The 25,788-nt window shown below is 47.2% G+C and overlaps 1 protein-coding gene across 3 annotated transcripts in view; it reads right to left on the reverse strand.

Annotated features, from left to right (window-relative positions):
- The window catches only part of LOC137618672 (zinc finger protein ZFP2-like), a 188,625-nt gene extending 166,816 nt beyond the window's left edge, over window positions 1–21,809 (reverse strand). For all 3 annotated transcript variants that reach the window (XR_011039784.1, XR_011039785.1, XM_068348812.1), the window contains exons 1-2: window positions 21,704–21,809; window positions 21,297–21,343 (exon numbers count right to left, since the gene is read on the reverse strand). The gene's annotated coding sequence lies outside the window, so the exon portion shown is untranslated. The remainder of the gene's footprint in view (window positions 1–21,296; window positions 21,344–21,703) is intronic.
- Between the last annotated feature and the right edge of the window lie 3,979 nt (window positions 21,810–25,788).

Here is a 25,788-nt window from a genome sequence, read left to right on the forward strand (position 1 = left end):
CCCGGATTCTGTGTCTTAGCCACAAACTCAGAGACGAATCTGAACATTACCTCCCCTCATCCCCTTGCATGGGCGATGTCATACGAGAGACCATGAAGTTCACTAACACGCTTGGCCGAAGCCAAAGCTAGTAGGAACGCCGTCTTCCAAGTTAAGTGGCAGTCTGAAGCTTGGCGTAATGGTTCGTAGGGAGGTCTCTTACGAGACCTGAGAACTCGAACCACGTTCCATGGAGGAGGTCTCACTTCCGACTGAGGGCAGGTAAGTTCATAACTTTGTATGAGTAGGGAAAGTTCCAGCGAAGAAGAAATATCCATTCCTTTCAGCCTGAAGGCTAGACTTAAGGCTGAGCGATAGCCTTTCACCACCGAGACTGAAAGGCGCATTTCTTCCCGCAAATACACGAGGAACTCCGCTATTGTTGGAATAGTGGCATCGAGTGGAGAGATACCCCTTTCACGACACCAACCACAGAAGACTTTCCACTTTGCCTGGTAGACAGCCGTGGATGACTTTCGCAGATGTCCAGACATCCTGATCGCAACTTGTTGCAAAAATCCTCTCTCTGCGAGGAGATGCTGGATAGTCTCCAAGCGTGAAGTCGTAGCGAAGCTACGGCTTTGTGGAAGATGTTGGCATGTGGTTGTCTGAGCAGATTGCGTCGTGGAGGGAGTTCTCTCGGTAGTTCCGTTAAGAGTCGCAGAAGGTCCGGAAACGATTCCGCGTGATGCCATAGTGGAGTTATTAGGGTCATTGAAAGATTGACCGATATTCTGGTCTTGTTGAGCACCCTCCTCATCTGACAGAACGGGGGAAAGGCATAATACACGAGGAACTCCGCTATTGTTGGAATAGTGGCATCGAGTGGAGAGATACCCCTTTCACGACACCAACCACAGAAGACTTTCCACTTTGCCTGGTAGACAGCCGTGGATGACTTTCGCAGATGTCCAGACATCCTGATCGCAACTTGTTGCAAAAATCCTCTCTCTGCGAGGAGATGCTGGATAGTCTCCAGGCGTGAAGTCGTAGCGAAGCTACGGCTTTGTGGAAGATGTTGGCATGTGGTTGTCTGAGCAGATTGCGTCGTGGAGGGAGTTCTCTCGGTAGTTCCGTTAAGAGTCGCAGAAGGTCCGGAAACGATTCCGCGTGATGCCATAGTGGAGTTATTAGGGTCATTGAAAGATTGACCGATATTCTGGTCTTGTTGAGCACCCTCCTCATCTGACAGAACGGGGGAAATGCGTAAACGTCGATGTTGTCCCACCGTTGTTGGAAGGCATCTTGCCAGAAAGCCTTGGGATCCGGGACTGGGGATCAGTACAGCGGAAGCTTGAAGCTCAGAGCTGTTGCGAACAGATCCACAGTCGGGGAACCCCACAAAGTCAGGACTTTGTTGGCTACTAGATAATCCAAAGATCACTCGGTACTCACTATATGAGACGCTCTGCTCAGATTGTCGGCGAGCACATTCCTCTTGCATGGAATGAAACGTGCCGATAGTGGAATCGAGTGGACTTCGGTCCATCTCAGTATCTCTACTGCAAGATGGGATAGCTGCTTCGAAAAGGTACCTCCTTGTTTGTTGATGTAACACACCACTGTGGTGTTGTCGCTCATCACCACCACAGAGTGACCCACCAGGTATTGTTGGAACTGTTGAAGGGCCAAAAAGATGGCCTTCATCTCTAGAAGATTTATATGGAGGCACTTTTCTGATTCTGACCACAGGCCTGAGGTCGTATGGTGCAGTACGTGGGGCCCCCACCCTTTCTTTTAGGCGTCCGAAAACAGCATCAAATCCGGGGGGAGGACGAGAAGATCCACTCCTCTTCATAGGTTCTCGTCTGTCACCCACCACTGGAGGTCCGTCCGTTCCGCAGGTCCCATAGGGATCATGACGTCTGGGGAATCGTAGCCTTGATTCCACCGGGACTTGAGTCGCCACTGGAGGGATCTCATCCTGAGGCGACCGTTGGGAACTAGACGAGCCAAAGATGATAGGTGACTGAGGAGACGTAACCACGATTGGGCTGGAAGTTCTTCTCGTCTGAGAAAAGGGCTTGCGACCTTCCTCAGCCTTGCTATCCTGTCGTCTGATGGGAAGGCTTTGTGGAGATTGGTGTTTATAATCATGCCTAGGTATACCAGTCTTTGCGTGGGAAGCAGAGAGGACTTCTCGAGATTTACCATGATCCCCAGATCCTGGCAAAGTCCCAGAAGTTTGTCTCGGTGTTGAAGAAGGGATGATGCCGAGTCTGCTAGGATCAACCAGTCGTCCAGATAACGGAGGAGACGGACGCCGATCCTGTGTGCCCACGATGATGTTAGGGTGAACACTCTGGTGAAAACCTGTGGTGCTGTGAAGAGACCGAAACACAGCACCTTGAACTGGTACTCCTTGTTGTCTAAGCTGAATCTTAAGTACTTCCTTGAAGACGGATGGACTGGGATCTGGAAGTACACGTCCTTCAGATCTAGTCTGACCGTGTCTGCCGTCTCCATGCTGAACGGAGTTTGTTTGACAAACTTGTTCAGAGGCGAGAGGTCGATGACTGGTCTCCAGCCTCCAGACGCCTTCTTTACAAGAAAGAGTCGACTGAAGAAACCTGGGGACCCGTCGAGGACCTCTTGGAGAGCGCCCTTCTTCAACAGGGTCTGGACTTTTGCCCGAAGGGCTTGCCCCCTTGCTGATCTCATGGCAAGGGAGCTTAATGACACTGGATTCGTCGTCAGGAGAGGTAGAGATGTTGTGAACGGGACGTGATATCCCTGACTGGTTACGGAAATCGTCCAGGAATCGGCCCCGAGTTGCTGCCAGCTGTCTGCGCAACTTTGTAGGCATCCCCCCACTGGTGGACATGCAGGGGGACTGCCAATCCTAGCGTTTGCGGCCTCGGCTGGTCCCTCTAGGATTTTTATCTCCCCTTGAGGACTTTTTGCCTTTCCTGTCCTTGACAGGAAAGAGCTTAGACACCACTGTCTTCGCTGCTGTTGTCGGTTTCGTGGTCTTGGTAGGACGGGACTGCTGGGGTGCTGGAGGCTTATAGGGCTTGGATGTCAAAGCCCTATGCAGGAGGGAGTCTTGTTGGGACTTCCTCCACCTCTCAGAAGCATGTTCCACATCTTTAGGCTCAAACAGATTCGTTCCTTCTAAGGAAGACTGCCTGAGCCTATTTATCTTGGTGCTAGGGACCTTCTGATGGAACCTCTCAGCCAGCGCATCCCGAAGTTTCAGGATGGTGTTCGCCCACAAGTTTGAGACTTGGGGGGCCAGAAACTTGATCGTGCGAGTGCCTGAGAGGAGGAACGTCTGTATAGCTTTTCTGGTACGTTCTTTGGAGAAATCCTCAGAGCGTATCAGGATACCTAAGGTCCCTAACCAGATATCCAGCCACGAAGTAGCTTGCATAGCACACTTCGCAACCTTCTCCTGGTTAAGAATCTCAGTTGCCAAGAATGAGACCTGCCGGTTGGAGAGTCTCTCAAGAGGGACTCCCCTGGTAAGCTCTTCCAAAGAATGGTGAAGAGGAAGAGCTAAACAAGGCTCCCCCAAGCTCTCAAAGTGCCTCCTCTCTGTACGCGAGGAGGTGGGAGAAGCTTGTTGCTGGCACTGGAGCGGTTGGAGGAGGCTAACTCAGAGAGCTGGACTGCGATCTCGTCCCTGGTACTCTTATCCCCCTGAGACCAGGGCAGAGCCACACTGGCCTTAGAAGGTTTTTGAGTTCCAAGTACTCGGTCCAAGACCGTGTCTTTGCCCTCTCGAGGGGGAATCTCTGGATTGGCAAACCCATTGAGAGTCCTCATAAGAGTCAGAACCTGCCAAATTGCATGTTCTGACTCCTGTAGTTCTCCTCTGGATGTCGGACTTGAAGCGAAGTCTCCTGTCCCCAAAGGCTCTTCTTGGGAAGAATCACGGACGTTCTCCAAGTGACTAGCTGGCTCCGTCCTAAGTCTCGTCAAGGATTTTGGCACTGTCTTCGAGTCCTTTGACTTCTTCCTGGAAAGGATGCAGGACTCTAACAAAGACGGAGGAAAGTTCTTCTCCGCCCCTACCCGGGAAGACTTTTCAACGCGAGGTGGGGTTTCCCTCATTGGTGCGATGGGGGAATGTCTCACCTCACGTGACTTCCCTAAGGACGGGAAATCCTCGTCCGACAGGGAGGGAAAAAAAGTCTGGGGAGGGAACCTGCCTCGAGGGCTTACGAGGAGACAGCTTAGCTCTTGGAGAAGTCACCGCATCTGAAACTTCTCTTTTTCTCTTCAGGGGGGTAGACACAGCCAAGGATCTGTGGCCTAACTCAGAGAGAACAGGCTTGAAAGCCTGTGTAACCGCTCTGATTAGTGCCCCGAACCATGGCTGTTGGCTGACAGTTGCGCTGTCAGACACTCCCTCTGGAGGGACAGGGATCGACAGATCCCTGGGAGGAGTTTCTATAGAGGGGTTCACCTGAAAAGAAGAAAACGTGTTCCTGGACCTTTCCGGATGCTTCCCTTCCACCGCCGTGCACGCAGTTCTGCGCTTGCGGGGAGGGAAATGTGGCGATGGCGACCTTGTCGTGCGTTGTCCTGCAGCCTCGCGCGCAGGAGGGTATTTGCGCTCGCGCAGGGGAGCGTATTGGCGCTCGCGCGATGGGGAATACCCGGCGTGGCACGCAGGAAACTGCTGGCGCGCAGGCAAGTGACGGCGCGTAGGAGCGCGCGCGGGAGACTGTGGGACCACAGGAGAGTGCGCGGGAGGCTGATTGTGCGCTCGCGGCCGAGCAGGTGAATGTTCGCGTAGGAACAGGATGTTGTACCCGTGGGCATGCGGGCGAGAGTTCGTGCGCCCCAGAAGATGTCATAGGGCGCGCGCGCAGGAGAGATATCCCTTGCGCGCGGGCGCGCAGTCAGAACCTGTGTGCGAGGGCACGCGTCAGGATGGCGGTGCATAACTGCTGGACAGGATGGGCGCGTGCGTATCCTCGTGGGCGCGAGCAGGTGAACGCGCGCGTTTGCGAGGGATGGCGTGCTGGAGACAGCAGGCGGCGCGTTGGCGAATGCTGGTGTGTAGGCAAAGTCCTTGACTTCCCTACAGATCCCAGATCCGAAGATCATGGGCGCGCAGGAGAGATGGATGCACGTGTGCGCTGGCGCGCGGGAGAGCGCTGGCGCGCAGGAGAGCACTAGCGCGTTGGCGAGCGCTGACGCGTAGGAGAGCGCTAGCACGCAGGGGGTTGCTGGCGCACAGGAGCTGCGCGTTGGCGCGCAGGTGAGCACTGACGCGCAGGTGAGCACTGGCGTGCAAGTGAGCACTGACGCGCAGGTGAGCACTGGCGCGCAGGTGAGCACTGGCGCGCAGGTGAGCACTGGCGCGCAGGTGAGCACTGGCGCGCAGGTGAGCATTGGCGCGCAGGTGAGCACTGGCGCGCTACCTCAGGCAAAGCCTTGCGCACCGGAGAACGTTGGCGCACATGACCATCATGGCGCGTAAGGGACGTATGCGCACGATGGCGGGTACGCCCTTGTTGCCCCGTAATAGGGATCGGTGCCTGGCTAGCATGATACTGTAGTCAGGATTCGTTGGCGAGTAAAGCTCATCAGCTGCCAGGAACGGCGACGGCAGGTCAGCAGCTCTGTCGGGTGGAAGGTCAGCATGCCCTTTGAAAGGACGATCTTCCACCGAAGGGGATCGCGAACGATCCGCTGAGAGGTCCAGGACCATAGCAGGAGCAGTCGGTGAACGCTGATGATGCTCCGCTGCGGCGGACTGCAACGACGATGATGAATCGAAGAGGCGCCTCCTCACCGTTTTAAAAGGTGAAGGAAGGCCTCTCTGGCGAAGAGAAAGGCGAGCCTTGCGACGGATGCGCTTTCTGGGGGCCGTTGAATCAGCAAGCTGACCTGCAGTCCTCCGAAGAGGAGTCTCTGTAAGTGAACTCCCCCGAGGGAGAGAATCACCAGCAGGAGAGACTGTTAGACTTAGTTTCTCCCTCGTAGGTTGAGCAGGAACGGGAGAAACTAAGCATTCAGCTACTGCGGGATGTGAAGAGGCAGAGGTATTAGGAGATACCGCATTGGATACCTCTAACACCACAACGTCGACAATTGACAGAGGATCAACCTCTGCCAAAGTCAGCGATTGCTTGACAGTGGCACCCAATCGGATGATGTCAAGTAGAGCTTTCTTGGAGGGCGAACCCTCGAGCCCCAAGGAAGACCAAAGCTGAAACAAATTAGCTAGTGATACATCCTCCACCGGGGGGAGAGGTGGAGCTGCCTCGCTAGGAGAGGCAACGCCATCTCTCGAACCCCGAGTTTGGAAAACAGAACCTCAGTCTACGCTACCACTCGACGGTCTCTCGAAAGAGACCGATCCAGCGGGAGCTTCGGAGGAGGTTTGCGCAACGGAAGAAGAGTCCTTGGGATTTTCTCCTTTCAAAGAAACCTTCGAAGGAGAAATATCCCGCCTGGACTTCTTCTTACGTCGCCGAGAAAACCTCTCCCACTAGGAGGTAGACCACGCCCTACACTCACCACACTTATTACCACTATCACACCGTTGGCCTCTACAGTAAGGGCAAAGGGTGTGAGGGTCTGTCTCAACCGCCGACATGAATGTTCCGCAGGGGCGGTCGGGTAATCCAGGACAGGTGCGCATAATCGCAGAGACCAACTTCACACTCAAACCTGTCAAAGAAAAAGCAAAAAAGCATTAATGACTGCCAAGAGAGAGGCGAGGATGAGAGAGGACACGTCCGTCTACCATCCGAACTGAGAGCAAAGTGAGCTCAAGCACAGGTGTGTGTGAGGGAGGGGGGTAGCAAGCTACCCTCCCCTACCCCCCCTAACTAGCGATGGGGTAGTAAACCCTCGTTAAAATTCTAATGGCCCGTCATTTCAGCTACGCCGAAAGTAATACCCCTTATTAACCCTTTTACCCCCCAGGGGTTATTTTTTTTCAAGCACATTTTGCAGTATATTTTTTTTTAAATTGCTCTAACAGCCTTAATTTTCCTCATAGAGAGATCAGGTTGATCTCAATCTCTTGGAAAATGCCTGAAATTTCTCAAAAAATTATCAAAAATATGCAAAAAAAAATTCAAATATGACAAATTCGTAGATAATTTGCATTTTTCCTTACTATACAAACCTTAGCTATTTAAAGTGGGTAATTACTTTCGGCGTAGCTGAAAGGACGAGCCATAAAAATTTAACGACGGATTACTACCCCACCACTAGTTAGCGGGAGGTGGGGGGTGGGGGGGTAGGGAGGGTAGTTAGCTACCCCTCCCCCCTCACACACCTGTGTTGTAAGCTCACCACAGGGCCAATAGAGAACGTATCGAGCCTCCTGTGGGTCACATCTTGCAGGTAGTGGGCTGTGAAGGTCATTTGACACTTCCACACCTCTGCTTGTAGAACCTGCATCACTGAGAAGTTTTTCTTGAAGGCCAGGGAGGTAGCTACTCCCCTGACATCATGAGCTCTAGGATGACACGATGAAGGAGGGTCAGAATTCAGGTACAGATGGATTGCCTTTCGAATCCATGCTGAGATGGTGTTCTTCGATCTCCCAGTGCTGAAAAACAAAGCCAGCCCATGGGGACAAACTGCAGCTGTTCTCTTCAGGTATAGCCTCAGACTCCTTACTGGGCACAGTAGGAGATGGTCTGGGTCATCTGTTACGGAACGAAGACTCGAAATCCGGAAGGAGTCGAAGCGAGGGTCCGGCACTCCCGGATTCTGAGTCTTAGCAATAAACTCAGGGACGAAGCTGAACGTTACCTCCCCCCATCCCCTTGAATGGGCGATGTCATACGAGAGACCATGAAGTTCGCTAACTCGCTTGGCTGACGCCAAAGCTAGTAGGAACACCGTCTTCCAAGTCAGGTGGCGATCTGAAGCCTGGCGTAATGGTTCGTAGGGAGGTCTCTTAAGAGACCTGAGAACTCGAACCACATTCCATGGAGGAGGTCTCACTTCCGACTGAGGGCAGCTAAGTTCATAACTACGTATGAGTAGGGAAAGTTGTAGCGAAGAAGAAATGTCCATTCCTTTCAGCCTGAAGGGTAGACTTAAGGCTGAGCGATGGCCTTTCACTGCCGAGACTGAAAGGCGCATTTCTTCTCACAAATACACGAAGAACTCCGCTATTGTTGGAATGTGGAGAGATACCCCTTCCACGACACCAACCACAGAAAACTCTCCACTTCACCTGGTAGACCCCTGCGGATGACTTTCGCAGGTGTCCAGACATCCTTTCCACAACTTGTTGCGAAAATCCTCTCTCTGCAAAGAGATGCTGGATAGTCTCCAGGCGTGAAGCCGAAGCGAAGCTAGGACTTTGTGAAAGATGTTGGCGTGTGGTTGTTTGAGTAGCTCGTGTCGTGGAGGGAGTTCTCTCGGAGGCTCCGTAAGGAGTTGCAGAAGGTCCGGGAACCATTTTGCGTGATGCCACAGCGGAGCTATGAGACTCATCGAGAGGTTGACCGATAGTCTGGTCTTGTTGAGTACCCTCCTCCTCAGACAGAACGGGGGAAAGGCGTATACATCGATGTTGTCCCACCGTTGTTGGAAAGCATCTTGCCAGATAGCCTTGGGGTCCGGGACTGGGAAACAGTACAGCAGCAGTTTGAAGTTCAATGCTGTCGCGAACAGATCCACAATCAGGGAACCCCACAAAGTCAGGACTTTGTTGGCTACTTGACGATCCAAAGACCACTCGGTACTCACTATCTGAGACGCTCTGCTCAGACTGTTGGCGAGCACATTCCTTTTGCCCGGAATGAAGCGAGCCAAAAGTGGAATCGAGTGGACTTCGGTCCATCTCAGTATCTCTACTGCAAGATGGGATAGCTGTTCTGAAAAGGTTACCTCCCTGCTTGTTGATTTAAGCCACTACTGTGGTGTTGTCGCTCATCACCACCACGAGTGACCCGACAGGTGCTGTTGGAACTGTTGAAGGGCCAGAAAAACGGCCTTCATTTCTACCAGATTTATATGAAGGCACTTTTCTGATTCTGACCACAGGCCTGAGGTCCTGTGGTTCAGAACTTGGGCCCCCCACCTTTTCTTTGAGGCGTCCGAAAACAGCATCAAATCCGGGGGGAGGATGAGAAGATCCACTCCCTTTCGTAGGTTCTCGTCTGCCACCCACCACTGAAGATCCGTCCATTCCGCGAGACCCATAGGGATCAAGACGTCTGGGGAATCGTGTCCTTGACTCCACCGAGACTTGAGTGGCCATTGCAGGGATCTCATTCTGAGACAACCTTTGGGAACTAGACGGACCAAGGATGAGAGATGGCCAAGGAGACGTAACCACGATTGGGCTGGGAGTTCGTCTCGTCTGAGGAAAGGATTTGCGACCTTTCTCAGCCTTGCTATCCTGTCGTCTGATGTGATGGGTTGACTTCGAGTCTGCTAAGATCAGCCAGTCGTCCAGATAACAGAGGAGACAGATGCCGATCTTGTGTGCCCACGAAGATATCAGGGTGAACACTCTGGTGAAAACCTGAGGTGCTGTGGAGAGACCGAAGCACAGCACCTTGAACTGGTAGATCTTGTTGTCTAGGCTGAATCTTAGGTACTTCCTTGAAGACGGATGGATTGGGATCTGGAAGTACGCGTTCTTTAGATCCAGTGTGCACATGAAGTCTCGCGGTCTCACTGCGAGTCTGACCGTGTCTGCCGTCTCCATGCTGAACGGGGTCTGCTTGACAAACCTGTTCAGAGCTGAGAGGTCGATGACTGGTCTCCAGCCTCCAGACGTCCTCTTTACAAGAAAGAGTCTACTGTAGAAGCCTGGGGACCCGTCGACGACCTCTTGGAGAGCGTCCTTCTTCAAGATGGTCTCGACTTCTGCCCAAAGGGCTTGCCCTCTTGCCGATCCCATGGCAAGAGAGCTCAACGACACTGGATTCGCTGTCAGGGAAGGAAGAGATGTCATGAACGGGATGCAATATCCTTGGCTGATCACGGAGATCGTCCAGGAATCGGCCCTGAGTTGCTGCCACCTGTTCGTGCAACTTTGGAGGCATCCCCCCGCTGGTGGACATGCGGGGGGACTGCCAATCCTAGCGTTTGCGCCCTCGGCCACTCCCCCTAGGATTTTTGCCTCCTCCGGAGGACTTCTTGCCTCTCTTGTCCTTGACGGGAAAGGGCTGTTGGGACACCGCTGCCTTTGCTGGTACTGCCAGCTTTGTCACCTTTGCAGGGCGAGGTTGTTGAGGTGCTGGAGGCTTATAGGGCTTTGATGTTAAAGCCCTCTGGAGGAGGGAGTCCTGGTTGAACTTCCTCAACCTCTCAGCCGCCTGCTCTACATCTTTCGGCTCAAACAGACTACTCCCCTAAAGGGAGGAATGTCTGAGCTTACTGACCTCGGTGTTGGGGACCTTCGAGTTGAATCTTTTAGACACAATATCACGGCATTTCAGGATAGTGTTAGCCCACAAGTTCGAGACTTGGTGGGCCAGAAAGAAGGAAGGTCTCCAAGGCCTTCCTGGTACTCTCCTTAGACAAGTCTTCGGATCGTATCAGGATGCCAAGAGATCCTAGCCAGATATCCAGCCACGAGGTAGCCTGCATGGCACACTTCGCTACCTTCTCCTGGCAGAGAATCTCCGAGGCCAAGAACGACACTGGCCGGTTGGAGAGTCTCTCGAGAGGAACTCCCCTGGAGAACTCTTCCACCCAGTGGTGGAGGGGAAGAGCTAAACAGGACTCCTCGAAGATTTCAAAGTACCTCCTCTGGTGGACACGAGGAGGTGGGAGGAGTTTGTTTCCGGCGCTGGAACGGCTGGAAGAGGCTAGCTCGGAAAGCTGGCTCTCGACATTATCTCTGGCACTCTTGACCCCCTAGGACCAGGACAAAGCCACACTGGTTTTAGGGGGCTTTTGAGTACTAAAGACTCGGTCCAGAACCGTGTCCTTGCCCTCTCGAGGAGGAATCTCCGGATCCGAAAATCCGTTAAGATTCCTCATCAGAGTCAAAACTTGCCAAAAGGCATGCTCCGACTCCTGCGGCTCTCCTCCTGATGGACTAGCAGCAAGGTCTCCAGTCCCCAAAGGCTCTTCTTGGGGGGACTCGTGGACGTTCTCCACGGGCTTAGCTGGTTCTGGTCTGATCCTCGAAGAAGATTTCGGAACCGTCTTGGAGTCCTTCGACTCCCTCCTGAGAGGGATGCAGGATTCCAACAAAGATGGTGGGGGGCTCTTCTCCGCCTCCACCCGAGGAGACTTCTCGGCGCGAGGTGGGGTTTCTCCCATTGGTGCGATGAGAGAACACCTCACCTCACAAGAATCCCCTGAGGACGGAAAACCCTCGTCCACGGGAGATGGAGAGAAAGTCTGGGGAGGGGAGGGAGCATTCCTCGACGGCTTCCGAGGAACCAGTTTCACCCTTAGAGAAGTCACCACGTCGTCCACTCCTCCCTTCCTCTTCAGGGGGGGCCCAGATAGCCGCTGATTTGAGGCCTAATTCAGAGAAAGCGGGCTTGAAAGCCTGCGTAACCGCTCTGATCAAGGGCCCAATCCAGGGCAGCCGACTGACAGCAGCGCTGTCAGAGACACCCTCTGGAGGGAAGGGGATTGTAAAATCCCTAGGAGTGGAAACTACAACCGGGTCTGCCTGAAAGGAAGAAGCTGTAGAAGAAAAGTTCCTGGACCTGACTGTGAAGATTTTCCTCCCTTTGTCGGGCGCACTGTCCTACGCTTACGGGGGGGGGGGGGGGGGGGACGCAATGGAGATGACCTGACTGCGCGTCGTACTGCAGGATTCTGTGTGGGAACACGCTGTGGGTCGCGCTGGGCATTGCACTGGGCATCGGACTCGCGCGATTGGCCATTGCCCAGCTCGGGAGGCGATTACTCGCGCGTGCAGGCACGCGTGGATGATGGCAAGGGAGCGCGTGGGCGCGTGGGCGAGCGAGGGCGCACGGGCGAGCAGGCGAGCAGGCGAACGATGGCGCGCAGGCGAGCGATGGCATGTAGGAGAGCGGTGGCGCGTAGGAGAATTCGCGCGTTGGCACGTGGGGGAATAATGGCGCGCAGGAGAAGGAGCTCGTGGGCGCGCAGGAGAAGAAGCTCGTGGGCGCGCAGGTGACAGGGCGCATGGGCGTGTAGGTGTCAGGGCGCGTGGGCGCGTTGGTGCGCGTTCCGAAGACCTCGGATGGAGTGCAGCCACAGGATGTTGAAGGGCTCGTAAGGGCGAGGCCGTAGGGCGCGTGCGTGCAGGGGAAATATCCCTAGCGCGCGGGCGCGCAGGAGGGCGCTTATCAGGAACAGAAGTTCTGGCAGTGGGCGCGCGGGCGCGCGATGGAGACTGCGGGCGATGACGCATAGGCAAGGGATGGCGAGCAGGCGAAGTCTGATGGCGAGTCGGCGATCGTGGAGGAGAGCGCTGGCGAGCAGGAGAGGAAGACTTCTCTTGGGAGCCCTGATCCGAAGATCGAGGGCGAGCAGGCGAGCGATGACGAAGAGGCAAGCGTTGGCGAGCAGGAGAGCGCTGACGAGCAGGAGAGCGCTGACGAGCAGGAGAGCGCTTGCGAGCAGGAGAGCGCTTGTGAGCAGGAGAGCGCTGGCACACAGGAGATCGCTGACGAGCAAGAGAGCGCTGACGAGCAGGAGACTGAGGGCGTCCATGGCGTGTATCAGGCCGAGGGCACGCAGAGGTCCGTTGGCAAGCAGGAGATCGTGGGCGCGTAGTCTCTGGAACTGCAGGACGAACAGAACAACGTTGGCGCACAGGGGAAACCTGGCGCTTAAGGGACTTACACACAATGTATGAAAGCCCCTTTTGCCTCGAAGGGACTGGTACCCGTTTGAAAACGGGATGGGTGGGCGCCCACAGCGCGTCAGCAGCCAGGAAAGGTGAAGGCAGGTCAGCAGGTCTGGCAGGCGTAGGAGATCGCGAACGATCTGCGGAGAGGTCCAGGTCCATGGAAGTAGCAGGAATGGTAGCTGAAGGACGAGGTTCCTCTCGGGGGACTGCGAGGGTGAAGATCTGAAGAGGCGCCTCCTAACACCCTTGTGAGGAGAAGGAAGACCTCAGCGACGAAGAGGAAGTCGAGCCTTACGTCGGATACGTCCTCTAGGAGCAGCAGGCAAACCATTGGCAGTCCTCCGAAGAGTAGTCTCTGTCAGTGAACTCCCCCGGGGGGGAGAATCACCCGCAGGAGAGACCGTTGGACTTAGTTCCTCCCTCGAAGGATGTTCAGAGGGGGGAGCTAAGCCTTCAGCTACAACAGGAGCAGGGGTTTGAACACTCTCATTGGAAGCGTCTACCACAACAGCCTCGACAATAGACAGAGGGTCAACCTCTGCTACCGCCGGTGACTGTTTGACAGCTGCTCCCAACCTGATCATGTCAAACAGGGCTTCCTTGGAGGGCAAACCTTGAAGCCCCAAGGAAGCCCAAAGCTGCCAAAGATCATCATTATTTACATCAGGAGAAATAATTAAATCCTCCCCCGGAGGAGGAGGAGGAGCTGCCTCGCTATGGGAGGCAACTCCCTCTCCCAAACCCCGAGATCGGTCAACAACAGTACGGCCTACGCTACCACTCGACGGCCTCTCACGAGAGCCCGACCGAGTGGGAGCTTTGGAGGAGGTTTGGGCTACGGAAGAAGAGTCCTTAGGATTTTCCTTCTTCAAAGAAACCTTTGAAGGGGAGATATCCCATTTGGACTTCTTCCGGCGCCGAGAATACCTCTCCCACTGGGAGATAGGCCACTCCCTACATTCCCTACATTCCATACATACGTTATCACATTCACACCGCTGACCCCTACAATAAGGGCATAAGGTGTGAGGATCCGTCTCGGTAGAAGACACGAAGGTCCCACAAGGGCGGTCAGATAACCCAGGGCACTTCCGCATTGTAGAGGCCAACTTCCCAACACTCTAGAAAAGAGAAAGCAAAAGCAATGATTAATGGCTGTTGTGTAGGCGAGGGTGACAGCGGACACGTCCGTCTAGCACCCGAGCCGTAAGCAAAGTTAGTTTACAACAAAGGTGTGTGAGGGGGGAGGGTAGCTAACTACCCTCCCTACCCCCCCACCCCCCGCTAACTAGCGGTGGGGTAGTAATCCCTCGTTAAATTTTTATGGCTCGTCCTTTCAGCTATGCCGAAAGTAATTACCCACTTTAAAAAGCGTGGTTTGTATTCCAGTTACGGAACAAAGCAGTTTTCTGCAAGGACGTACCGGTAAGTCCATGGTGGTAAAATGGTTAAATAGCGTGGTTTGTATGTCAGTTACGGAACAATTGGTAATTTTTGTTTGTTTTAAACCTATTATGTTATGTGATTTTGTTTATTGTTTTGTTCTAATACATTTTTGAAGATTGTACTGTGCTTAAGGCACGATGCGATGATTAACAACAGTTTGCGGAGAAGCAATTATTAGCTTGAGTAAACCTTATTATTATTATTATTATTATTGCTATCCAAGCTACAACCCTAATTGGAAAAGCAAGACGCTACAAGCCCAGGGGCTCCAATAGGGAAAAATAGCCCAGTGAGGAAAGGAAATAAGGAAATAAATAACTGAAGAGAACAAATTAACAATAAATCATTCTAAAAAAAGTAATGTCAAAAGAGATTTGTCATATATAAACTATCAACAACGTCAAAAACAAATATGTCATATATAAACTATAAAAAGACTCATATCCGCCTGGTCAACAAAAAAGCATTTGCTCCAACTTTGAACTTTTGAAGTTCTACTGATTCAACAACCCGATTAGGAAGATCATTCCACAACTTGGTAACAGCTGGAATAAAACTTCTAGAGTACTGCGTAGTATTGAGTCTTATGATGGAGAAGGCCTGGCTATTAGAATTAACTGCCTGCCTAGTATTACGAACAGGATAGGATTGTCCAAGGAGATCTGAATGTAAATGATGGTCAGAGTTATGAAAAATCTTATGCAACATGCATAATGAACTAACTGAACGACGGTGCCAGAGATTAATATCTAGATCAGGAATAAGAAATTTAATAGACCGTAAGTTTCTGTCCAACAAATTAAGATGAGAATCAGCAGCTGAAGACCAGACAGGAGAACAATACTCGAAACAAGGTAGAATAAAAGAATTAAAACACTTCTTCAGAATAGATTGATCACCGAATATCTTAAAAGACTTTCTCAATAAGCCAATTTTTTGTGCAATGGAAGAAGACACAGACCTTATATGTTTCTCAAAAGTAAATTTGCTGTCGAGAATCACACCTAAAATTTTGAAAGAGTCATACAAATTTAAAGAAACATTATCAATACTGAGATCCGGATGTTGAGGAGCCACCGTCCTTGACCTACTTACAATCATACTTTGAGTTTTGTTAGGATTCAACTTCATACCCCATAATATGCACCATGCACTAATTTTAGCTAAATCTCTATTAAGGGATTCAGCAACCTCAGATCTACATTCAGGGGATGGAATTGATGCAAAGAGAGTAGCATCATCTGCATATGCAACAAGCCTATTTTCTAAGCCAAACCACATGTCATGTGTATATAGTATGAAAAGTAATGGGTCAAGAACACTACCCTGTGGAACACCGGATATCACATTCCTATACTCACTATGGTGCCCATCAACAACAACTCCTTGAGATCTACTGCTTAAAAAATTAATAATAATGCTAAGAAACGACCCACCCACTCCCAACTGTTTCAGTTTGAAAACAAGGGCCTCATGATTAACACGGTCAAAGGCAGCACTAAAATCAAGGCCAATCATACGAACTTCCCGACCACAATCAATGGATTTCTGTACTGCATTGGAGATTGTAAGAAGGGCATCACATGCTCCAAGGCCTTTACGAAAACCAAATTGCAAACTGGGGAATAGATGATTACCTTCAGCAAACCTATTAAGACGTTTTGCCACAAGACGTTCAAAAACTTTAGATAATATGGGAGTTATGGAAATTGGGCAGTAATCTGTGGGACTTGAGCTACCACAAACACATTTACATAGAGGAGTAACATTACCAATTCTCCAACAAGTGCTAAAAGCTCCTCTTCTTGCTAACTTGCGCAAAATAACAGATAACTTTGGAGCTAAGAAATCTGCTGTCTTTATAAAAAACAAAGGAAAAATACCATTTGGGTCTACACCTCCATAAGCATCAAGGTCCATCAACAGAGCTTTAATCTCACGAGATCGAAAAGCTAAACTAGTTAGTTTAGCCTCAGGAAAACAGGAATGAGGAAGTTCAAGTTTTTCATTACTCTGTTTACTGTCAAAAACATCAGCCAAAAGGGTTGCCTTTTCCTTTGGACAGTGAGTGACTGAGCCATCTGGTTTAAGTAAAGGAGGAACTGTTGCATCTACACCAAAGAGTGCAGATTTAAGGGTAGACCACCATTTATGTTCCTGAGTTGTACCAGAGAGGGTTTCTTTTATGATTAAATTGTACTCCTTTTCAGTTGAGGCATAAACTCTCTGGGCAAAAGCCCGAAGCTGAGTATAGTTGTTCCAGGTTAAATCTGATCTGTTACCCTTCCAAAGGTGATAGGCCTCCTGCTTCTCCAAATAAGCACGTCTACAATCATCATTGAACCACGGTTTGTCCTTCATTCGGTACCTTAGCACACGAGAAGGGATACGCCTATCAATTATGTTGACTAGATTCTTATTCAAAGGGACAACAGGATCTACACTATTATATAATTGTGACCAATTCAAGCACAAAAGATCATGCAAAATCCCATTCCAGTCTGCTTGGGATTTCATATAAATTTTACAGGAATATGATATATCAGGGACAGGCTGCTCAGTCTTCACTAATAATGAAATCAAGGCATGATCAGAAGTCCCGACTGGAGAACCAACCTTACTAGTTATAACGCCAGGGGAGTCAGTGTATACGAGGTCCAAGCAATTACCAGACCTGTGAGTAGCTTCATTTATGATTTGCTCACAGCCTGATTCAGAGGCAAAGTCTAAAGCTCTTAAGCCATGGCGATCGGTAGGAGAGATAGAACTAACCACTCCCTATGGTGAGCATTAAAATCACCAACAAAGACAAAAGAAGCCTTTCTATCATCTTCTTGTATCTTAGCCATAACGGTAAGAAGACAATCGAAGATAGAATCATCCATGTCTGGATTCCGGTAGATCGAACACAAATAAAAGTTGTTATGCCTACCACAAACTTTTATTACCTGAATCTCATGACATCCACATTGATAGCAGGACTTATGAGAAGCAGGGTACTCGGTCCTAATATACACCACCATTCCCCTGGCCCTAGGAATGGCATCACGTTTCAGCATTATTGGCTTCTTAAAACCAGTTATAAGGAGCTCAGATGAGTGCTTCATATTAGAAACCAAAGTTTCTGAGCACAAAAGAATATCATACTGTCTGGACGCAACTGTAACGTCTTGGATATTTGCATGAAGACCACGAATATTGCAATACAGAAGACGATATTGACGAAATCTAGGACGTACTGGTCCCGGATTTCGCTCAATATCTCCAGACAGCATAAGAATCAATAGAAATAAAAAAGACATCATACTTAAAAACTAGATTAACAAGAATTATAACAAAAACAATATGTACAGAATAATAAAAAAAGTGATTGATGATACCCATAGACTATAGTAAAAAGTCGGAAAAACTGGTCAACATGGAGGAGCCGATACACCATGCAAAGCTAAATACCCTCCAGGATAGCCACTTCAACTGAAGGGAGGACAGTAAGGATGGTTTTGAGAAGAAAAAATCAGAAAGAGGAAAAGACAACCTCTTGATAAACCACCAGGCATCCATGGCCCTTCTATTAAGCCTGCCCAAAACTAAATGCAACTGTTGTAAGGGTTTCTTATTTACAATGAGTTTCAGAATTGTTATATTGTTATACAAGAGAAATCAATGGATGCTTATGTTGTGTGTAACAAAATTGTATGCACAAAACACCCGGTCATCTGATGTGATCTATGTGAAAGATAGACTTACAGGACATGCAGAACAGTTAAGTGGCTTTTTCAATTAACCTCTACTTTTTTTTCTAAACATACTCGCTTCGCAGAAAATATATTAAGGTCATATTTCTAATTATGTGTATGTATGTATGTATGTATGTATGTATGTAATAAAGATATAAACCATAAATACATCTAGTCTTCCACTTATTATTTCAAACATATATATATATATATATATATATATATATATATATATATATATATATATATATATATATATATATATATATATATATATATATATATATATATATATATATATATATATATATATATATATATATATATATATATATATATATATATATATATATATATATATATATATATATATATATATATATATATATATCATATTAATCACATATTTCTTAATCTTTTTCATTGCTTTCTTTCATGTCTAAAATAGTAAGTGCAGGAGATGGAAATCACTGCTAAATCTTTGCTTATACAGCATCTATAAAGGTTAAAATGCTTCGAGAAGACTAAAATACTTCCAGATTATTGCTCAGAGTCTATAACGTTTAAAACGGTTATAGACTAAAATTACTCCCAGATCTTAACTAAGACAGCATATCTATATAAATATATATATATATATATATATATATATATATATATATATATATATATATATATATATATATATATATATATATATATATATCAGCCAAGGCCACAGGAAAAATAAAAGAAGGTATACCGAGCGCTTTCGTGTTATTTCAATACATTTTCGAGGTACCTCGAAAATGTGTTGAAATAACACGAAAGCGCTCGGTATACCTTCTTTTATTTTTCCTGTGGCCTTGGCTGAATATATTGTCACGCGCTATTTAGTGACTTATATATATATATATATATATATATATATATATATATATATATATATATATATATATATATATATATGGTAAATTTACAGTTTCATCCATTATGGGGAAACTGGAATAAAAATATATTTGTTGCATCAGAAATAGTGTAGTTCCAACGAATTTAACGTTTATTTTGACCGCAAACCATCCGATTTGGAGATTTACTAAGTTGTTCTAGAATGCAGAAAGACCCTACTTCATCCCAACAATTATGGGGGACACCAGGTGGGAACCGGGGTTTTGGGTGGGGGGGGGTTGTCAAATGATATTTGCAATAAATGAATACTTATCCTTCCACCACCCCTCCCCCTATACCCCTATCTAGCCCTACCGGGGGGGGCTCCGCCCCCCCTTGCGACCCCCCCTTAAGGCCACAGTGATTTTCAGGGCACTACTGAGCCTAATAAACCCACCTAACCTAGCCTAGGGGCTCTGTACCCCTACCTAGGGGCCCTGTACCCCTACCTAGGCCTACCGGGGGGGGGGGGGGGGCTCCGCCTTCCCTTAAGGCCACAGTGAATTTTGGGACACTACCGAACCTAATACAACCACCTAACCTAGGGCCCTGTACCCCTACCTAGGCCTACCCCTGCGAGGCCACCCCCCCTTACAGCCACTACCTAACACATCCATCAAACCAAATCCAAAGTGATGGTACTGCTGCATACATCGTTATACTATCACCATTATAATATACTCCATAAATTAATGAAGCTTACCTTAAACTGTTGGTTCATCAAGATGTGTAGCTGCTTTGAGGAAAACGTGAAGCCGTTGGGAAGGTTCCTTCACATGCAGGCCAATTTTGATTTTGTAAAATTAAATTGTCTCTCTGGCACAAATCCACTAGGTTTTCAATAATCCCCGAATAACTTACAACAAATTCATTGCAAGTTAGGAAACAGTCAGGACAAGAAGATGGAATTTCAACTTCTTGTGCAACATGAGATGACGTGCTTGTTACTGCCTCCATTTCTAAGAACAAAATGAAATGCATGGGAAAGATGTATTGTGGCGCTGTTGTATTGTCACGCTGTGATTGGCCAAACATGTAGGACATCATAGTGGATAGGCGCTGTGATTGGCCAAACGTGTAAGACTTTATAGTGGACTAGTTTGTCTGCGAATTATAGTGGTTACAGGGCTCATTTAAGCAAATACAAGACACAGTCAACAATAACAACAGACTTAGAAAAAATCTGGGAGTAAGACGTGAGTAGCGTGAGTTTGATCGTCGATATATAAAGAACTAGGCATTTGCGACAAATAATATTTTACAGAAATACTACAAAAGACTTGCTTTACTCGGGTAATATATTATTATAATAGATTTCCCATAATGAATGAAACTGTAAATTTTCCATATATATATATATATATATATATATATATATATATATATATATATATATATATATATATATATATATATATATATATATATATATATATATATATACATTCACATATAATAAAATAACTATATTAAATTACTATGTTCCTATAAGTGACATAAGCCCTATGTATGTTACACAATTGTATTATGGAGAGGAAATATTTGCACCCTGCAAATAGAACAGAAACATACTTTGATGAACATTTACTTAACTAATTGAATATCTTAATACAATTTACAGAAAACAAAGAACAACAGAACAAAACAATAGAAAAAATATCACATATTTTCACAAAAAAAAAATAAAAAACTGCTATATGACCAAATTCTCGGATACAAAAAGACTATAGTCAAACTCATCTGCTAGTTCTGATCAGTTACAAAACTATTTTAATCCAACTTAACTTGACCAAGGGTGGCTTCTTCTTAATCAGCCAATATCACAGTAACTTTGAGCGGTGCATAGGTAAATATAAACTGAAATACCTAAGCATGCATTTATCTCTTAGATGAACAATATTTGCGCACAACAGTTTTTTCTAAAGTAAGAAGTTAACCTCATTCTGCTCTAAACAACTGTCGTAAATATTTACATGTCAATGCTTCAAGTCATCAACATTTAACATTGTCATCACGATTTGCCATTCAAATTAAGGATTTTATAATCCAGATCAAAGCAAAAAGCACCCAAATCCAATTTCTCATTGAAGCATCTAAATATTTTGATAGATAGTGTTTATGGTTAGAAAATCTGGAGGTTTTGTAGATTGGCGGACATAGGCTTGCTCGAGCAACCACTCCATCTATCGAAGACATATCTGTACACATAGGATGGCCCCTGTGCTAAATGTACCTACATCAGTGTGTCATTTAGTGATGTGATCAGAGCTTAGGTATATATATATATATATATATATATATATATATATATATATATATATATATATATATATATATATATATATATATATATATATATATATATGTTTTGACCCATGTTAATATGACTTTCGGCATTTCTATTTACATATTCTTGTACTTACCAATTGACTGTCCTACAAGTATTCTCTCCTAGAAATGCTTTGTTTGTCTGTAAAGAAAAGATATTTTGAATAGTTTTCCTTAAATAATGGAACCTAACATTGGTAAGCAAAGTTAAGGGAGGAGGTGGTTGAAGAGCCAGGTAATTTAGCCTACAGCAATCTAGGTTACGGGTTCTGAGTATAGTTACGAATAGGCTGAGCCTATATAGCATTCCATGGTTAAACAATATTTTAGATCTACATAAGACGAGCATACTTATAAGTTCAAGTCATGCAAGTGTACGATGGTGTGAGAGAGTTGAGCTACCATCGACGGGGAAGCGTTGTGGGCTGAAAGACACCTCTACAAACTCCTATAGAAATCCCTATCATTATTGTAACAGATAAAAGGCCGATTGAATACTTACATTGATTATGAGCCTCGTGAAGTAAATTTCGGTGACAACGTTGGGCTGGTGATTTGCTATCGTAACCTCGTCGATCGGCTCAACAACAACACAGACATTTTTTCAACAAACATTTGGAGGCGTTTGGTCTAACTGTATACTTATTTTCTCTATTTTTTTTCCAGAGATTACTCATCTAATCAAATGAAAAAAAATACTTAAATATCTTATTTATTATAACTTATAATCTTGATATTCAAATAAAAACTTTTTATTTTGATGATAAATAAAACTAGACTAGTAAATCAAATACTTCTATAAGAAACTTTTCTCTTCCTGCGCTCAAAGGAGTTCGCAACTAGTACGAAAACACTTAAAGAATAATCGATAAAGGCAACCTAAAGCTATCACTAATTCAGAAAAAAGCAAGAGATTAAATGAAATCCCCATGTCCTTTGATTCCTTTCCTAGATTGATTTGCAAGAATTACTGATTTATCGAAAACTTAAGTTGATTAAAACTTTTACCTAAGCATTGATCTCAGGAATTATGTGTTTGGTAAGTGCAAAAGGAAAGAAAAACTTTCTTTGATTAGTAAGGTTTGAGTCTTTTGTCATTTATGTAAAAGGTAGTTAGTCGAATTTATGGGCCTAGCCCAGGAAATCCTCTTTTTTAGTAGTAACGAAACATATACATAAGAAACTCTCTCTCTCTCTCTCTCTCTCTCTCTCTCTCTCTCTCTCTCTCTCTCTCTCTCTCTCTCTCTCTCTCATACATGAGTGGATCAACTTCATTCAAATGGTTGAACACAAGTTGAGAAATGGGTTTTGTAATATTGTAAGGACAGTGAGACAAGCGTCACCAACATCAAGTGATAGTTTATTCAAACATGCGTGGGAATATAATACCTACAGGGTGCGGACGAAAAGGTAGCATGGCGTAGGCACCAATTCGGCTTGAACTTCCCACCAAAATATATGTGTTTTCTCACATGAATCAATACACGAATTGCAAGTAAACAGAAACATATAATGAAATAATACATATGTCAAATTGTAGCTCTGAGGGAGCGGAATACATATATATAGGAAGCCACGGTGTGGCGAAAGGAGAATTTAGATAAATAGACAATTTGTTGAATTTCTGGACGACGGAGGGAGCGGTGACCTTACAAGTACTACCCCCCCCCCCCAAGACATCGGGCGGCGTAGAGGGCTGATGATTAATCTTCGTATCTTTTTGGGCATCGGAGGGTTCCTCTTGTTTTTGAACGGAGGGGCGCGTCGCCGGTCGGCATAAGGATCTCTTCCTCTCATCGTCGTTTGTTGATTTTTCTTTCATTGGGCGCCTTGTTTTGATGTGGCACTCTGGATCTGCCAGGTCCGGCGGAGGCAGTGTCGCTCCCTTCAAGAAACGTTGGTTTCACGCGGTCTATTGAGATCCAGTCTTCTTGGCCATGCACGTCGAGAAGGAAGGCTTTCATCGTCTTCTTAATTACTCGGTAGGGGCCTCGATAAGGTCTGGTTAGTGGTTGTCAATGGGCGTCGACACAGACGAAAACGTACCCGCAGTCATCCAGGTTATTTGGCTTGAAATGCTTAGTTTTGTCCTGGTAAGTTTTGAGACATGGCCTGAATTTCCTGGCGATGTCCCTAAGATGATCCAGCTGCGTGTCGTCGGTTGATGTAGGAAAGAATTCGCCAGGAACTGCGAGCGCCTCCCGGTAAACCCTTTCGGCGGGCGAAGGCTCGCCATCTGCGCGAGGGACGGTGCGAAGGCTGAGAAGTACCCAAGGAAGTCGTGATTTCCAGTCCCCGTCGGTGCAGCTCTCCATCAGGGATGCCTTGAGGGTGCGATGAGTTCGTTCAACCATGCCGTTTGCCGCGGGGTTGTATGCCGTGGTGCTGTGGAGTGTCGTCCCCATTAGGTTTGCCAGAGCGAGCCATATTTCTGAGAGGACAGCGGGGCCTCTGTCTGTCATGAAGTCATCAGGAACGCCAAATCTGCTCACCCAGCTTGACAAAAGGGCTTCGGCGCATGCTTGAGTCGTAGCTTCGGTCATCAGCGATGCCTCCAACCACCTCGTGTAGCGATCGATGATCGTAAGCAGGTAGCGAGCAGATCCGGAAGGCGGCAATGGTCCCACAACGTCGATGTGTATGTGACCGAAACGTCTTTTTGGTTGGGGAAAATCACCTACCCCCGATTCGGTGTGATGGCTGATTTTGCTTGATTGGCAGTTGATGCATGTCTTCGCCCATTCCCGGGCGTCCTTTTTTATTCCTGGCCAGACGAACTTTTCAGACAGAAGGCGAGCGGTGGTGCGTCCTGAGGGGTGTGAAAGTCCATGGATGATGTCGAATATTTTTCTTCTGCAGGAGGCCGGTATCCAGGGGTGTAGAACACTGCACCACCAGTGCAGCTACGTTCTGAATAAGGGCGTTTTACTAAGGGTGAAGTCAAACACTCTTCCTCTGTGGTGTTCATATATTCCATCAAAGCAGTGAGGTTCGACGCTGCAAACAAAAGCAGCAATAAATATACAAAAAAATAATGTAAATATTCATGTAAAACAATATATATATACTGTAAATATCATGTAAATACAAAATAATGTAAATGATGTAAAATACAATACAGTAATTCCACAGGTAAGGTTCACTTAACATAGAAAATAAACTTACATTTTCCAGACGCCGATTCTAATGCTAAAATTCTCAGATAACCACTGGTACAAGTTGCTGTACCACCAGATGCATTCAGCCTCCTAGCTAACAGCAACACTGGTCACTTAATACTATGATGAGTACACTGGGCAGATCAGCACACCACAAATACTGCAGAACTACAGCATGCAGAAATTCCATGTGCTTTCCAGAGCCTGCCCACGCTGAACTGAACAAAGGCGCCAAGGCGGGCATAAATCGCGGCCTTTTGGGCAGATGCCAACAATAACAATACAATATTTTTCAGTACCAACTCAATACTTCTTTTTCATATAAAAAAGTAAACAAAATATGTATACAGTTTTCCATTCAATAGAAATATTCAATTCAAAATAATGCACATAAGTATATAATTAAATACAAAACAAACATCAGGCAATCCCGACGCTCGCTTATCTCCTCATCCTTATCATCAACAAAGAAAATGTGTAGCGCCAACTTAACTAAAAACGTAAAACGCTGTGGCATATCCTACACCGCCCCCTATTTTGTAGTATACAAAATACACTGTAAATATGCTACATACACAGCACGCCATATGAGCAGCGCACGGCGTTCAATCTTTTTCCAATGGCACTCCACTGTCATCACACTCCGTTTCAAGGAGAAGGCACATTTTCTGCACTGGACGTAAGTACAACCCACACTCGGTCTTAATCTTGGCTTGTCTAACTCGGTTGTCAGAGTTTCGAGTCACTTCCAAGACTCGCCCCAAAGGCCACGAGCCTCTGGGGAGACGTTCGTCGGTAGTTAGCACAATGTCGCCAACTTGGATGTCTCGCCATTGGACGGTCCACTTCTGTCTTTCTTGAAGCAATGGAAGGTATTCCCTCAGCCATCGCTTCCAGAATTGGTCGGCAAGATATTGCGCTTGACGCCAGCGGCGCCTAACATATAAGTCCTTCTGGTCAGTCTTCGTTACTGGGAGCACTGCACTCTTCAGAGTCAACAGCATACTAGGCGTCAATGGCAGTGGACAGTCTGGGTCGTCGTTTACCTTGGTTAGGGGTCTTCCATTCACCAAAGACTCTGCTTCGCAGAACAGTGTCGATAGTGTGTCGTCAGTGGTGACCTGCTGCAGGCAGGTTGCACTGAGAGCTCTTCTCACTGAGCGTATGAGGCGTTCCCAGACTCCTCCGAAGTGTGACGCATATGGCGGGTTGAAACGCCACTCGATGCCCTTAGCTGCTAGGGTTTGGGCAATTTCCTCTTCCTTGAAGTCTTGAAGAGCTTCCTTCAGCTCTCGGTCAGCTGCGACGAGGTTGGTACCGTTGTCTGACCATATTCTCTTGACAGCTCCTCGCCTGGCCGTAAATCTTCTCACTGCATTCACAAAGGAGTCTTGATCCATCGAGCTGAGAACCTCCAGATGAATCGCTC

Source organism: Palaemon carinicauda, chromosome 25 (genome assembly GCF_036898095.1).
Source record: "Palaemon carinicauda isolate YSFRI2023 chromosome 25, ASM3689809v2, whole genome shotgun sequence".
NCBI lineage: Eukaryota > Metazoa > Arthropoda > Malacostraca > Decapoda > Palaemonidae > Palaemon > Palaemon carinicauda.